General features: G+C 37.7%; 1 long non-coding RNA gene across 1 annotated transcript; it reads right to left on the reverse strand.

The window, feature by feature from the left end:
• Positions 1–5,479: 5,479 nt before the first annotated feature.
• On the reverse strand, positions 5,480–11,006 carry LOC148414047 (uncharacterized). Its single transcript, XR_015867660.1, has 3 exons — positions 10,944–11,006; positions 5,912–6,233; positions 5,480–5,836 (listed from the first exon to the last, which is right to left on the reverse strand). It is a non-coding gene; the product is annotated as an uncharacterized LOC148414047 (long non-coding RNA).
• Positions 11,007–17,579: the final 6,573 nt, after the last annotated feature.

The following is a 17,579-nucleotide window of genomic DNA, read 5'->3' on the forward strand; positions in this document are numbered from 1 at the left end:
AGAAGAGATGTTTGTCCTTCTGAAATGATTTTCTCTCTTTACAGAGGAACACTGGAGCTCTGACAGAGTGACCAATGGGTTCTTGGTCACCTCCATGACTAAGGCCCTTCTCCCCTGATGGCTCACAGCCGACCAGCTCTAGAAAAACTCCTGGTGTTTCCAAATGTCTTCCCTGTGAATACTTTCAAGATGCACCGTACGGTATATTGGTCCTCGAAACCACAAGTTTGAGCAGCTTATTCAGGGTCTGTGATTGAATGCGATGGAGGAGGTCCTCCAAAGAAAAAAGCTGTGACATCATGTCCGACTTGGACAATGTCTGCAACAATTCAAGACATGCATGCCAGCAAGTCAGTCGGGCCACTTAACATTCCTTTGTATGACATCATTCTAAAATGTGCTTATTGATCATTTGCATGCAACATAGAGTCAAACAAAAAGCAATTACAGATAAGGATGATTCATAAATTATGTATGTCCGCTCCAAGGATGAGACGATGTGAAATACATTGAAATATGCTATCCTATTCTGGTATAAATGAAATATGAAATATATATTTTGGCACTACAGTGGGTGTGTAAGCTTCGATAGAGTTGATGTAAAAAACATGCACACAAGACCTTCTTGGAGTATGGCTTAGGTAAGTCACGCAGGAGACCATTTTTTAGTCTTGTGCGGTATTTTGATCATTTTTGGGTCATTTTCTTCCAAATCGTGAGCCAGGGGATGGCACACTCGCGGTAGTGTGAAAACTAAGTGGCAGTACCATGTTGAACTTCAACATTTTGTCTTCATCTGCGTTTGACAAAACTTCGTGCAGTATTTTGACCATCTGGACAAAATACTGCACCCTTGTGCAATATTTTGACCATTCCTGGGTCATTTTCTTAGACATTATTCTCGCAGTATTTTAGCAACTGTCCTGGTAGTGTGATAATTATATGGTCATACCATGTTGAACTTTGACATTTTGTCACCATCTGGGTGAAATTTCAGCTCCCTATCATCTTCTTTCAATGCTTTGAAATGCTTTCGATCCAAAGATCAAAAGATTGCACAAAATATTGCACTAGTTTTAATGTTCTGTTTTTCCAGCATTTATTTCTCAAATAAATAAACAAAGGCTCAAAACAGGCTGGGATGTATGCTAGTTTGTTTTGACACATACATATAAATCAAAAATTTAATAAGAAACAAAAATGGAACGAAATGTTGCCAGTGTGTTTTGTTTCGTCAAAGAAAGGGAAATGAGCCAAAAAGTAGGCCTGCCTATCACGTCAAGTATGTTTTTCATAAACATTGTTGGGGCAAAAGTGTGTCTGGGAGTGACAGCAGCATTTCTTTTCAATAACACACAAGGCTGACTCCAAAATATATATATTTTTTTTGCACTCCCCTTCTGTGCCAACTGAGAGCTCGTTGTAAGATTGTCAGTGAAACGTGAAACTTTCAAAGAAATAACAATACAAACAGACTAATATGGAAAAAAAATTTTTGATTTTCTTCAATACTTCTGGACGATTATGATTTTCATTGAGTTCAATGTGAGAAATAAACCCAATAAACATGTATTCAAAGGTTTGATTTATCTTTAAAAATACTATGGAAAATAAACAGACAAAAAGAATGAATACTGATTTAAAATCAGCTTTAATGTAAACTTAACATTCATGAATGCAAATTACTCGCATTTTAAGCAGTAAAAAATGTGTATTTTGTCTATAATTGATAACTGAAGTATTTTTTTCAAGTACAATTAATACTTATAAAACATTTTTCACTTGCTGACTGAAAATGACATATTTGCTGAAGGCTTGGGTAGCAACCAATCAATCGTGGTTCAGCTTATTAATGTTGCATGACCAACAGGTGCGCCATGAATGGTCGTTTCCTTTGCCTTCAGCAACATGTGATGTCATTTTGAGTTGACAGCAAGTGGAAAATTTGTTTTTAAACGCATTCATTGATTGTGAAAAACATTTATGTTATCAAATGAACCCATTCCATCTCAAATATATCATTCTGCGTTTCTAAGAGTCCAGACATTTAGTACAAGGTACTAATTTACATTTTTTCAAATACAGTATTTTAGTGTTAGGCTACAAGAGTTTCTAAAAGGAAATGGTATTAAAATAGTTAATTGTAAACAAAATATTAACCTTTTACTGATAAAAATGTCTAAATAGGCGAACTATGCCTTTAATGCCACAATTAAATAGTTAGTACTTACCGTATTTTCTTCACTATGAGGAGCACCGTATTATAAGGAGCACCGTCAATGAATGGTCTATTATAAAACTGTTCCAATATATAGGGCACACCACATTATAAGTCACAATATAGGGCACACCTTTATAAGCCGCATAGAATAGAAGCTACAGTAGTGGCTGGCTTTGCATTATGCATCCACTAGATGGAGCTGTGCTAAAGGGAATGTCAACAAGACAACCAGATAAGCCAGTCAAACTTGATAAACAAAATAATAATAGACATAATCAGAAATTAAGAATAAAGATGGTTTGTATAAATTGTTTCAAAATTGGAGCACATCAAAATTTCAGTGTTGTAAAAATTTTAATTGTAAAAAAAATAAATAAATAACTGAAACGCAGAGGTAAAAATTGAGGAATTTACATGGCGATTAAGTTTTTTAATGTTTTCGTCCGCCAAAAATGAAACGTCACTGTTTATCCACTGTATATGGATTATAAGGTGCACTGTCAGATTTTGAGAACATTTAGGTGTGTCTTATAGTGTGAAAAAAAAAAAGTAAAAATAAATTGTAAATAAATACACTTGTAAAAATGCTTTACCCATCCAGGATTCTGCCACTTTGGCAAAATCTCAATTTCACCATTTAGCCTATTCTCAATGATCAATTTTGAAAAAGACAAAGTGATCAAATTAATTGAATTTAATTGGCCTGGCCTACATCACTGAACATTTTCAATGTTTCCTTTTGAACTTGTGCACTCATTTTTTGTAAGTGAGAACAATCTCCAATTGTTCCAATAGTCTCCTCTTCATCGCATATCAATCTAATTTCCAAAAGGAACGAGTTATCCATAGAAATGTGAAGGTGGCCATTACTGGGAATCCAACAAAAAGAAGCTGCATGATCGGACGCTACGCTTGAGCTATGCTAGCTTCGAAAAGCGTGGGTAGAGATCTGTGGGGTGGGATTTACCTGACAGAATCGATGGAGGCAATTAACATGAGACCCAAATGAGAGTGAACGCTGTATCAAATCCACACTCTGCACTGGTAATTCCGAGTGTTCGCATGTACACTAAACATTATCCCGGGATGAGTGGAGGGTTTGTAGAGAGAAAAAGATCGATTTGTGTTGAGCTGAAGTTGGAGGGTAAAAGAGCGATTTAACAACAAAGATGGTAGTTACGAAACCCATCAAATTGCTTTACACAGTGCAGGCTCAAGGCAAGTGGAAGCGCTGCGAGTGTCAGCGTGCTCACTTTTCTTCAGTTCCATGACAAAACGTGCTTATGGGAGTAAAATTTGAAATTTCACACATATTTTTCAGCCTGAGAAAAATGGCGGACGGACGATGACAGAAGGGAGGCGGTGAGGGCAACAAAAAAAATGTAAGACGCCCAACTGGAAAATAACATGGGTTTTGAATGATGTTTTTCTTCAATTTGTGTGTCTTAGCAGTCGCAAAGTTTAGTTCAGTGTTCCGGCTCTGCGATGACATCACTTATCAGTTTGGCGACACCGCAAAGTGGGGTCATCCCAGTGACAGGCCGCTCAATGTGTTTAATCAGGCAAAGGCACACAATAGGGAAACAGACTGTGGTAAGAAGTGCTGATGCATTGATTTATCTGACTTGCAGCCATAACAAACATGAGCTCGTCTGATCCCGACCACTTGCATTGAAAAGAAGAAGAAGCCATGAGGGACCTTCGTCCTTTTCGCTCTTTGAATGATTTATGTTTCACCCTGCTGATGACTTACTTCTCGGATCCAAACCAAACGAAGCTCGACATTAACCCCTGGGTGTCCGAGGATTTTTCACTAGCCTGGCCTGATTATCCCCCAACTTGGGCTGACTTTGAAAGGCTCATAACATCGTCAAATTACTTTGAATCCCTCAAAATGTTCAGTAGCATCAGCCCTATCCATACACATGTATTTTATTTTTTTAAGTACAAAAATCGTACAAATTCAATGATGGCAATATTAACTGCACTGTTTATTTATGAAAAAAATACAAATATTTGTATTATAACCAATCGTCGAAGTCATTGGAAGGCTTGTGAATGTCTGCTTTGAATTTTTTTACATTTCCACTTCATTTCAAAGCCTGTACAGGCTCCAAAAATCTGAACATAAAACCTAATCACACAAAAAAAGAACCGCGCAAGAAAGAGTGTAATGTTACGCTCGAAGATCAATAGTTTCTTCAAGCATTAGTCTGACTTCAATGGAAATGGACCGCTTGATCAGCTCCTCAAATAGAAAAAGGATTGCTTTCAAAGTCCAACAGGGCCGCTCCGCTGCAAAACGTGATCTTGCAAAAAGTTCATATTCCGGCTGTAAGACGGACTGTAAATCTGCCTTCATCTGCCAATATCCATCCAAGCTTTGGAAGCTCTTGGGTAAATCATAAAGATGAGGTATGAGCTTCCCAGTACTTGGGTTCTCCTTCATTTCCACCGCGTCCTTTTATTGTCGTAAAAGTGAGCAATAGAGGATGCCGGTGTCTTTCACAGGACGCTAACTTTTCCCAGAGTTGCTTTCTTTGTCCTATCCGTGGAATTTGTTTTTTTTTAAACCTTTTGCCCTCACTCCCCATACAGACTATAAATAAGATTGTTATCTATAAAAATTGTGTAAGTATGCCTAAAGCTGTATCCTTTGTAAACGCCAGCAAAAGAAAAACAGAGCTATAAATCAACTTCCAACAATTGGTAACTACTGTTTTACAGTGTTTATCCAGGTAACAGGTTAGTCTAAATCAGAAAAAAATAACCAAGTGTATCAAAAAAAAAAAGGTATGCCGATCCTCATTTAATTGCAATTACCCTTGACATGACAAAAACAAAGTCCTTTTCTGGGGTTATCCGCACTCCCCCAGACACTGGTTAACGCATTACAGTGGTAATTAATTCATTCTGAAAGTAACTTTGTAATGTGAATCTTTCATAAGTAGAGCCGGTTTTTACATGTAAATAGCCTCATCCGTTCCAAGCCCCCCCAAAAATGTTCCTAAACTCTTTAAAGAATATGATTAAATTATAAAAACTGCACCCAAAAGGGTAACAAATACATATTGAAATTGCACTAGTGCATAATAATCAAAATATATCATTTAAAGAATTAAAAATAGAAAAACGCTCCTAAATCCTTTAAATTAATCATATTAATTGCAGCAGTTGACAAAATGAATGCAGTTCACTTGTTTGCCTTGAGATGGTAGTAGTGAGTTGTTAATGAGTGCAGAGAGAGACTTCTTTTTAGGACGTTTAATTTTGTATGTTTTCATTTTACATTTCCAGTGATCCAGGAATTATTTCCAAGTCCACAAGAGTAACAATATTTGAACATGTAAGTGTACTTAATTTTAGTTTGGGGTCATGCAAAGTGCTTCCTGCGTGATGTCATTGCTAAAGCCCGGCTTCTTCCGAGTTTCCTTGAACGTCCTCTCGTCCATCTGCCGCGTCATGCCTTTCCGAAAAAGGAAGTGGATGGAGTCAATGATGCAACCTGCCAGGCTCCCCATCCGTCTTATTGCCCCTCGACCCAAGCCAGAAGCACTAGCTCACCGCAGGCCCTAATTGGGTCGTGTGGAATAAGCGAGGTCCCCAGGGTGTGCTCTAATGAAGAGAGAATATCATTAATGCCACTGTGACGGATATCGACTTGCAGCTCTCCGGCGTTTCACTTCCTACCTCAAGAAGCACTCCTATGGTCCACCAGAGTTCGCAACAAACTCTTATCAGTTTTCCACAATGACTTGCTTCTGTCTGCTTGGTCCATCTGTTTTGGTGTCAGCGTCAACAGGTGAGTGGAAGAGAAGATGAACGAGCAAACAGCTGAGCTTCGTGGTGAGGGCATCACGAGGCATCTATCTCTCGCTGTCATGGCTCACACGGGGAGACGTCGATGGATTCACCTCGGGTGTTAACCTCTCCTCGGCTCCATCTGTCTGCTTGTGTGCTGCTATAACTGCCCTTCAAAAACGAGGGATAAATTGCCGGCATGCGGCGCCATCTGCACCGGAAGGAAAGGGGAATACGGCTTGCAATTATGCTGGATTGCTTAACAGGAAGACAAGGTGAAATGGTTGTCGCTCAATATCCTCTGACCATTTTAGAAGAAACATTATTTGGTATTTTTGCCCAATCCTTTCATCATTACATCAAAGGAATTAAACATCAAAGGGAAGCATTGAAAGAAGCCACTAGGGAGCTGAAATTTCACCCAGATGGTGGTAAGAAGATGATTTATATGGAAATAAAGCTGGAGATAATCAAGAAATACGAAGAGGCTGGGCTACCATAGGTTTGGATTGCCCGCCATTCGGCGAATTCGAGTAACGATCCCAACTGCGGAACGGATTAATCTCGTAAACCGGGGGCCCCACAGTATCAAAGATATCTCACATCAAAGGGAAGCATTGAAAGAAGCCACTAGGGAGCTGAAATTTCACCCAGATGGTGGCAAGAAGATGATTTATATGGAAACGAAGCTGGAGATAATGAAGAAATATGAAGAGGCTAGGCTACCATATGTTTGGATTGCCCGCCATATGGCGAATTCGCGTTACGATCCCAACCGCAGAACGGATTAATCTAGTAAACCTGGTTATCAAAGGTATTCCACATGAAAGGGAAAGCATTGAAAAAGGACACTAGGGAGCTGAAATTTCACCCGGATGGCGACAACATGTTAAATTTTAGCATTACGGCCACTTAATTATCACGCTACCCGAATGCACCATTACTCAGCAAAAAATACTGAGAATGATGTGAAAGAAAATGCCCCAAAAATGGCCAAAATACTGCACATGGTTAATTTTTATTGTGCAGTATTTTGTCCAATCCTTTGATCTTTAAATCAACGTTGGTCTAAAATGTTTCTAGTTTGAACAATGATTTTTTTTTTTTGATTAAGAATAAACTGTAACCTGTATAAAACCCTATAAAAACTAGTTGACATTTGCTGAAAGTTGATCCAAATGGGTTTTTAAAAATTTGTTTTACTCTTTTTTTAAAGCATTTGTGTTGCACCAAAACAACACATAAAAAATGTTCAAGAATATTATTTTCACAGACAACAATCTCATTTATAGTCACCTCAGCGAGTGGGGGGGCTGAAAATGTTTTCTATTTCCTTCCTTCCTTCTATTTCACTGGATCAAATAAATAAATGAAACACAAATTTTGGGTTATTTCGTGGATTACTCATTTAACCCAATTCTTGTGTTAAATAAATAACACTAAATGTAAGCTAAGTCTCTCTTTTTTTTTTTCTATGCTCAATTTCGGTCATTATTGAACCAATGTTTCAACCAACTTCACATTTGAACCAACATCACATCTCAGGTATATTTATTTGGATTCAATTATAAAATTTAGAAATTTTGCTTTGACAACTGCTTGCAAAGTAGAAATTGAATCGTTACTCTTATGTCACAATGTGCTCAGTTTGACACTTAATGTGTGTGTCACTGCCCCCGAATGAAGGTCACACCCCAAAACCACCTCAGAAGTTCACAAAACACAACAGTGCAGAACATTTTGCTTGCCATGTTCGACAAGCTTTGACCAAGCGCAGCTCGGGTCAACCTTGTGTTTTCCCACACGCGCTGTATTTTTCTCAAGTCACGCTGACTGGACTCCCGGAGGACAAAAAGCAGGAGTTCAACATCAAGCGTGTGTGTGTGTGTGTGTGTGAGTGTGTGTGTGTGTGTGTGTGTGTGTGTGTGTGTATGTGCGTGCAGGAGCAAAGGCACCAGTGAGACTGAATGTCAGACATTTTGGATGTCTTCCAAGCTGATACAGTGAGGTAGCACAGCTTCTTCCCCCTCGGGCCTGGTTGACATTTAAATTGTCTATGCTGGTGACCAATGCATAAAGGAAAATGTGCTGCTTCTATTACAGCCAAGGTCAAGGCTCTGTAGTATATTTTGCCTTGATGTCAAATGCTTTGTGATAGCGTGAATAACTCGTACTTTGGCCTAAATACACTTACTTGGACGAGCTCCACTATTATTTTTTAGAACGTGTTATCCAAACGCCGCACAAGCATACTTGCAAGAGATTTTTGGGGGGTTATTTCGTTTTTAAATATGTTCTACATCAAGATATTGCTTGCCGATAGTTGAGCAAAGCATTCTGGGATTCCTTTCGGTGCGCAAAGATGTGATGTCATTCCGAATGGGCACATTCCAAAGTGGCGAGCTCAATCTGGTTTGCTTTTCGCAAAGAAATGTAAGATACAAGTTTTTAAATGCCCTAATTAAAAACATTATTTATTAAATTCAAGGTCAGAAATACGTTGCTTTTTACTTGTAGTGTATGTGACGGATGAAATTTAGATGAATGTGAAATATTTTATTGGAACCGTCACCAATAATGGATATGAATGGACCTACAGAGGTTGAATATCAAGTAAAGGATTATAATGTCACATTTTACAATGTTTTTTTCTTTTCTTCATAAGGGTGGGTATTCATGGGGGGAGTTGACGTTGGAAGCAAGCGATAGACCGGTGGTTGTCTGACGGACCAGCAATTACAATTTTCTGCGTGAAAAAAAAAAAAAGGCAGCCCGACGATGATGGAAGGGGGTGGGGCACTGATGACTGATAACTGTCAGACCAGCAAAATAATATAAGATAAGCTCTGCTTTTTTTTTTTTTTTAACTACACCAGAGGTCAGCAACCTGTGGCTCCGGGGCCGCATGTGGCTCTTTCATCCTTAAGTTGCAGGTCTCCGTGGTTTGGGAAAATAAATAACGCTTGGTTCAGATCAACTATGTGAACGGCGTAACAAGCGATGTATTTGAATTGCAGTCAATGATGTTTGCGTGATTGGGTGATAGTAATCTATGAGATTGATTGATTGATGAGACGTCTTTGGTGCGACAGGACATAAAACGTGATGCCAGACAGCCAATCAGTTTGGGGAAAGTAAAAACATGAACTAGAAAGTGCGGCCTTCCAGATTAAGAGCACACATTTTCTGGGTAAAATATAACTGAACATTAAAAACTAAAGCACTTGAAGAATTCTTAACACAAAATAAATGTTGTCTTAATGCCCCTGCGTGTGAGCAATGACGGACGCAAACGTTGGGTCGGACTGCTAAATCTTTTCTTGAAACCAAGAAGGTAATAGCTTTTGTTAACACGAACACTGCGAAGAAATAAATGATGAACGGCGAACGTCAACAGGAAATACAGCGCGGCCTTCGAGATTAAAAGCAGATATTTCAAAATAAGATAACACATGTAAGTAAACAATGGAAACTGGAGTGCTTGAAGTATTCGATACAAAATAAATCTCATCTTAATGCAGTTAGTGAACATGCATGGATTCAGATGTTAGTTCGGTCTGCTTGCTTCTTTTCATGAAAATAATGTGATATTGTTTTGGTTAACAAAATCTGCTGTAAGCAACTCCTCAACACCCAACTGATTCCGTCCGCTTACACCCTACCACTCGTAAGAATACGTTTGATATACAGTGATCTGATATACAGCTTCGGTGCTTCACGGATTTTTTACAGTGTGGATATTTTTTCCAGTGCATTGTGCTCTGAATCCTGATTGGCTCAGGGGCTTTACTGTTGTCTAGAAATAAAATATTGTACTGTATTGGATTTTCACTTGCCAATTACAAAAGGCAAGAGGATCCAAAAGCTTTCTTTCATCTCTTCTGTGTCTCTCCTGTAACCGCCCGTGTGCCCATGTGCTCAGCTGAGCGCACTTGTTACAAACGTGCTAGTAAGCACATTGATTGACAGCTTGGGAGCTGATTACGTGACACGTAGGCGTGCCGAGAGCACACACTGTGTAGGCACACAGACAGCAACGGAGAAATGCACAGCTTTGGAAATCTGACTTAGATTTCTTTTTTAATAAATTGAAATTTCAAGTGTATTGTTATGATATAAGAGGCTTCACTTTAATTCGATGTCCGGACATATCCGTTCATAAAATTCTTCTTGCTCAGAAAGAGGTCCCAAAACTGCTCATGACAATGTGCGGGTTCAGGACGAAGAAGCATAGCTGGGACTGTGAAATATGAGAGTGACAATGTTTCCAACCTTGTATTACTATGTTAAAATTATTGTTTTAAACAAATTTTGGGCTTTAAAACAAGTTTTGATTTTTGGTTGTATTCTATAGTACAGTATTGCATTGTAAAATAATAAAAAAAAAATAAAGCTGACTACTTCACAGATTTCACTTTGCGCGTGTTATTTTCAGAACGTAACCCCTGCGATATACACACACACACACACACATATATATATATATATATATATATATATATATATATATATATATATATATATATATATATATATATATATATATATATATATATATATATATATATATATATATATATATATATAAATATATATATATATAGTAATTAAAGTGTTTGCAGCTCCCAGTGTTGTCTTATTCTGTGGAAACTGGGTGAAAATGGTTCTTTGAATGTTAAAGGTTGCCGACCCCTGAACTACACCATTATTTTTTCCCCTCCGGAATATATTATCCAAAATTCGCAAGCATGCTAACGCCAGGAGTTTTAACTGGGCTCACTTTTTGTGTTTGCCCGCTAAATATGCAAGATGCAATGTTTATTGATGAGCTGTCAGTCAATGTGACTGCATGCGCCCTGACAGTAAACACACATGACTTAAACACACACTTGCAAAGACACACAAGCAAACACAAACTCACTGAAGATTTGAAGGTCATTTAACTCCTGCGTGTGGTCATTAGCTGGCTGCTTTCTGCGTTATTTCATGAGCAAATCCCACAAGAATCGCACGCTGCATCTCACTGTAACTCGGACTTTACTTTTGTACAATAGTCTTTTCCCTCTCTCGTTTTCTTATGCTCACACTCATTCTTATTCCACTGAAGAAGCCTCCCTTGTTAGAGCTTGCCACGGCTGATCGCACCCTCTGCCAGTCACATTTGCTTATCACGCTAACGGAATCCCACAAGCACCCATCAGGAAATATAAACGTCAATGTAACTTTATCCTAAATTCCACAAACACCCACACTTCCATCAAGTTGTTTTATACAGTATATCCCTAAGTCTATCGCGATTAATTTTTCGACAAAATAATTGCAAAATGTTTCATAATTATCGGATTTTTCGGATTATAATGCACAGTGTAGCATAAGACACACCCACAAAAATCGAACAGAAATTTAAATTTGATGCATTACACTATAAGATGCAGGATGCAAAACCAGATATTGAGGCAGAGAGATGGTACATGGATGTTTTTTATGTATTTATTTATTTTGAACAAGAGCAGCAACCTATTTTCTACACAACACTGACACACTTTGATTTTTAGAATACTACACTAACTCAACAGTAACATCCCTGTTTGCCTTTGGAGAAGAGTGCCCTCCAGTGGGGAGTAAAATAGCAGTTCAAACTCAAAATCCAAACTTTGATAGCATTTTTTTGTCTCCCTTTGTTTACTGGTAGATTGCCCTCTGGTGGTTGCTAAAATTAAAAAAAATAAATAAAAAATGCAGATAAACCACAGCGTTCAAAGTGTGAGAAAAAGTAGCGGCTCCGAAATTTATGGTGACCATGATTAATTTCATACGGCAACTATTTTCTACAAGCGTTGTAAACTTTACTCAAGTAAAACTAGGTATAAAAAATGTTGAGTCAAATGAATAGATTACAAAACAACCCATATTTCAGGTGTCGTGTAAAACAATACAATTCTGGCAGTTGTTTGTTTTGGGTTATTAATTTGGCCCAACATTTTGTGTTACTAAATGAGTAAACCTAAAAGTTGAGTCAAACATGTTTATCTGTTAGTCATTCAGTCAAGTCAAAAAATTGTGTCGGTCCATTTTTTGCCCTGGGTTATTAAAATTCCCCAACTTTTGTAGTTGGCAAATGAATAATCCAGGGGCATTCATTTGACTCAACTTTTTGGGTTAGTAAACGTTTAACCCCAAAAGCTGATTCAAAGGTTTTTTTTTTTATTATTTTTCTCCCCAAACTGGTCAAATTGAACCATAATGTTGAGTCAATCTATTTTTTCACCCTGGGTTATTCAAATTCCTCGACTATTGGGGTTACTAAATGAATAACCCAGGGGCATTAACCTGGCCCAAATTTTGGGTTAGTAAACAGATTACCCCAAAAAATGAGTTAAAGTTTTTGGGGCCTAAAAAGTTGAATCAAAACTGAAAAAGTCAAGAAGTTAGGTTGGTCAATATTCTTAATGTTTTCAGGCTATAAGATGAATTACCCAGAAAAATTTGTTTGAACCAACCTTTTTGAATCAACATTTTTCGGCCTTTAGCTCAAAAGGTTTGGTTGAATTGAATAATATACAGTAAGACGGTTCTCACTACACTATACAGCACAGGGCAAAATCACCAGCGGAGATTTTGTTAGCTGTGGGAGCATGGCTAAAATTGAATAATGAAGTTCTCGTCTCTTCAAGTAGCAGATACGAAAACACGCTTGCAGCAAAAAGCTCACCGTATCGAATTCACACTTAATCATATGGCGGTGTTACTTTTACAGCTTGCTTGATCTGTTCTCAGGTGGCTAGTTATCACCATCTTAAAATGAAATGAACAATGTGAGTAATAAAAGTGCCCAGACACACACACACACACACACACATTCTCTTATTAATTAGCATGCCCAAGTATTCAACTCCCAGCGCTTGTAGCATTTCAACAAACAATTGAAACATTCCCAAGGAGGCATCATTTGAATGATATTCAATATGTCGCTCATTTGCAAACCAAATGATTGCTGTCAAGTGAGTGGGGAGGACCCACAACACACTGCCACCTAATCGTATGGAATAGCCTGGCACGGACACTGCCTTACAACATTTTTTTTTTTTTTAATGAATTGGACTGACGCAAACTAAGTGGGCCATTATAGCTTTTGCTATAGCTTTGATCTTTATCTCGATTTTTTCCTGGCAGATTTATGATGCAGACTATGCTCTATGACCTGGAATAGCTTTTAGTTCATAACTGTATTAATATAATAATTTGTTTATGATTAACTTATTTTAGTAACAGTCACTGTTGGACATTCTTTAAGCCTCAAACTTGGAATATATTTGTAAAAATATGTAAAAATAATGTATGGACTCTTTAGAAAAATGTAAAATTACATCTGTGTGATTGAATGAATTGATTTGCGCACGTCGATCTTTTTTCAGGCAGATTTATGAAATGGACAATGCTTTGTGATCCGGAATAACTTTGAGTTAACAGCTGTATTAATATAATAATATTTCATCTGTACACTGGTGGACTTTTTAAGAACCAGCTATTTTTAGATACTCATCTAGTCTTTAAATTGAAAATGTTTGGAAAAAAAGAAGTAATGGCTGAACTCTTAAAAACGTAAAATTACATATTTGGAATTGAATGAGTTTATTTGCTCACACTGACCTTTTCTTCAGAAAGATCTATGATATGGACAAAACTTTACGTGGAATAATTTTTACCTTACAGCAGTATTAATATTATTATAATATTGTGTCTACAATTAACTTTTTTATTTTTAGTACTAGCCATATTTAGGCAATCCTTTAGCCTTGATAATATTTGGAAAACTGTAAACGCTCGGTGGCGCAGTGAGTAGCACGTCCTCCTCACAGTTGTCCTTAGGTGTGAATGGTTGTTTGTGTCTGTGTGTCTTGCGATTGGCTGGCTACCAGTTCAGGGTGTCCCCCGCCTACTGCCCAAATCGATTTGAGATAGGCGCTAGCAAGCCTGCGACTCTTGTGGGCTCTAGAAAATGTATAAATGTGTGTGTATATATATATATATATATATATATATATATATATATATATATATATATATATATATATATATATATATATATATATATATATATATATATATATATATATATATATATATATATAAAGAGAGAGAGAGAGAGAGAATGTATATAAAAATAACTAAGTTCATGAATGAAAATACATACAGTGGAGTTTGAGTTTAAATAAATTAAATTGATATTATTTGACTCGTCTGACTTATCATTGAGAGTTTATATTTTGGCCATGTGGCCAAGTCCTAATGCAGACTCATGGTCTTTATTAAAGCTAGCAAGGGATCCAGCTTTGCATATCACATTCTGGATTTCTTTTCAATCTGTCAGCACGATCGCTTACTGACCCTGCGGAAAGCATTGATTGTTTCAATTCTCACCTCCAGGCATTTTTACTACTCATTTTCTTCTGGAAAAAGTGAAAATGCCCACTCAAAGTTGTTGAAAAACAAAGCAACACAGAAACAGATCAAACGCCAATAAAAGTCTTAAGGGTGGAGGGGTAAAAACAAACAGAAGGTCGTCTATTTTAAAACGCTCAGGAAGTGCTTCAAGGCCTTTAAATTGGACAGAAGAGAAGAATGTACCTTATCCTCTTCTGGCAAGCTGCCACTCTTGTGCGCCTTTCATTTGGCCACTGAAAGAAAATGGTTTCTCTGATAATGGCATCCAGTCTGAGACGCCTTTCCCTCCGTTTAAGAGAATTACTGGCTGTTAGAGCTTGCTTACGCCCAGTGTTCAACCCGTCAAACTCTTGAACATACAGAGAAGATAAAATATAAAGAATGATTTAACCAGGACTTAGTTCATTTCAATTATTTTTGGGGTTGCTTGCTAATTTTGTCTGCCATTATTGCATCAGCCGGGTGTTTGATGATCATTTTCTTTTCTTTTTTTCATTTACATTTCTCAATTGTAATGTGCTATTTTGTTCAAGGACACTGTTATTTACATCCACTCTATATACAAGCAAAACTCGACAAATATATTGTATTGTATTTAGATACATCAGCAAGCTAGCTAGTGAGCTAGCTATCGTAGATAGATAGATAGATAGATAGATAGATAGATAGATAGATAGATAGATAGATAGATAGATAGATAGGTAGATAGGTAGATAGATAGATAGATAGATAGATAGATAGATAGATAGATAGATAGATAGATAGATAGATAGATAGATAGATAGATAGATAGATAGAAAATTGATAGGAAGCACATTCTCCCATGTATTTTATTGCAGGATACAGCAATGTAAAAACAAAAACCCTTTTTTTTATTCCCTTTTAGTTATGGCCCAATAATTGTGTATATCCTGCTTGGCTGATTTTACTCCTCTCTCTTGTAGTTAGAAGAGAAGCGAAGCTGAGTACTACAAACTTAGGTGCTGTATTTTCCGCCCTATAAGGCACGCTAAAAAGCCTTCAATTTTGTCAAAAGACGACAACGTGCCTTATAATCTGGTGCACTTTATACAGTGCTTAACCCAAAATAAAATGGCCATGTAAATTTTATATTTTTTTTACCACTACATTTCTGTTATAAATGCATTTTTTGCAATTAATTTTAAACAATACTCTGATTGAAATTTTGATTTGCTAAATATGCTTCAATTTTGAATTTATATGGGGACAAGGTGCAAAAAAAAAAAGTTTATATGTTTTTTTTAAAAGAAAGCACAATTTTGTAAAACAAATCCAGAAACTGTTTTAAATAAAAAGAAACAACATATTTTAAGGGTTTTGGCTGCAACATGATTCAATCAATCAATCAATCAATCAAATTTTATTTATATAGCCCTAAATCACCGAAGTCTCAAAGGGCTTCACAGAATGAAAAGAGGTCGTACAGAGACATCTTTTCAGTATAGGGTACACAACAGCATCCCCTGTCAAAGCTCCCAGAAGGGAAGGAAAAACTCAAAAACCCCAAATTTGGGGAAAATCAGAAACCTCCAGAAGGGACCACAGGTGGAAGTGGATGCTGCATGTACCAGACACAGAAACGACATAAATTAAAGAAAACATATTGTGCTATATGGTGCAGTTATGTCTTGACAGCAGGCAAGGCCATTGGGCAGGAACCATCCCACATTCCAGCCAGGTGGACTGCAGACGGCCGAACTCCTAACCCGTGATGGTCGACCAACGCAGGACCCAATGGAGGCGGTCAAGTCAACCCTCACCATCTAGCTAGCCCCCTCTCCCAGCCGGAAGAGGGGGGCAGGAAAAAAGAAAAAAGAAGAAGGCTACAGACAGGCTAAATTAACTAAATGCTTTTGAATATAATTGTGTTTTTAGTCGGGATTTAAAGATTTCTACTGAGGTGGCTGCGCGAACTTCCATAGGTAGGGCATTCCATAGTACTGGCGCGAATGGAAAATGCCCTTGATCCCGCAGACTTCTTTTTAGCCCGTGGGGTCGATAGCAAACCAGCATTTTGCGATCGAAGTTGTCGGGGCGGAACATAAGGTGATACTAAGTCGACGAGATAGGAAGGAGCTAAACCGTGTAGAATTTTATAAGTAATTAACAGCACCTTAAAATCACATCTCACGTGTATTGGAAGCCAATGCAGGTCAGCTAGAATCGGAGTAATATGATCAAACTTTCTTGTCCTTGTCAATAGTCTCGCTGCTGCATTCTGTACACACTGCAGGCTTTTAATGTAGGACATGGGAAGTCCAGAAAACAAAATGTTGCAATAGTCTAGGCGCGACGTAACAAATGCATGAATTAATGTTTCTGCATCGCTAAGAGAAAGAATAGGGCGAATTTTAGCTATATTGCGGAGGTGAAAAAACGCCGTTCTTGTCATGTTATTAATATGTGTTCGAAAGGAGAGAGTGGAGTCAAATATCACGCCGAGATTTTTTGCAGAACCACTTTGGGAAATAATACAGTTTTCTAGGTTCAGCGTGGTATTCTTAAGCAAGTGCTGATGATGAGCAGGGCCAATAACTAACATCTCAGTTTTATTAGGGTTGAGAAGCAGAAAATTGGAAGACATCCATTGTTTAATCTCGGCAAGGCAAGCCTCCAGTTTACTGCACTTGCACGGATCCGTTATTTCTAGGGGCATATAGAGTTGGGTATCATCAGCATAGCAATGAAAACTAATAGCATGTTTGCGAATAATATCGCCGAGAGGAATCATGTAGATGTTGAACAGTAAGGGACCAAGTACTGACCCCTGCGGGACACCACATGAGACGGAGAAAGACTCAGAGATCGCATCACCATAAGAAACACTATGCGTCCTTCCCAGGATGTAAGATCTGAACCAAGAAAGTGCTGATCCCGAGATACCAACACATGATCTAAGACGTTCTATAAGAATATGATGATCAATAGTGTCAAATGCGGCACTAAGATCAAGGAGTAATAGTACTGATGAGACGTTGGAATCCAAGGCTAATAGAAGATCATTCGTCACTTTTACTAGGGCTGTCTCAGTTGAGTGGTTGGCCCTAAAACCTGACTGAAGGAGTTCAAATCTATTGTTGTCTATCATAAA

Source organism: Hippichthys cyanospilos, chromosome 13 (assembly GCF_059441005.1).
Source record: "Hippichthys cyanospilos isolate Australia breed blue-spotted pipefish chromosome 13, RoL_Hcya_1.0, whole genome shotgun sequence".
Lineage (NCBI taxonomy): Eukaryota > Metazoa > Chordata > Actinopteri > Syngnathiformes > Syngnathidae > Hippichthys > Hippichthys cyanospilos.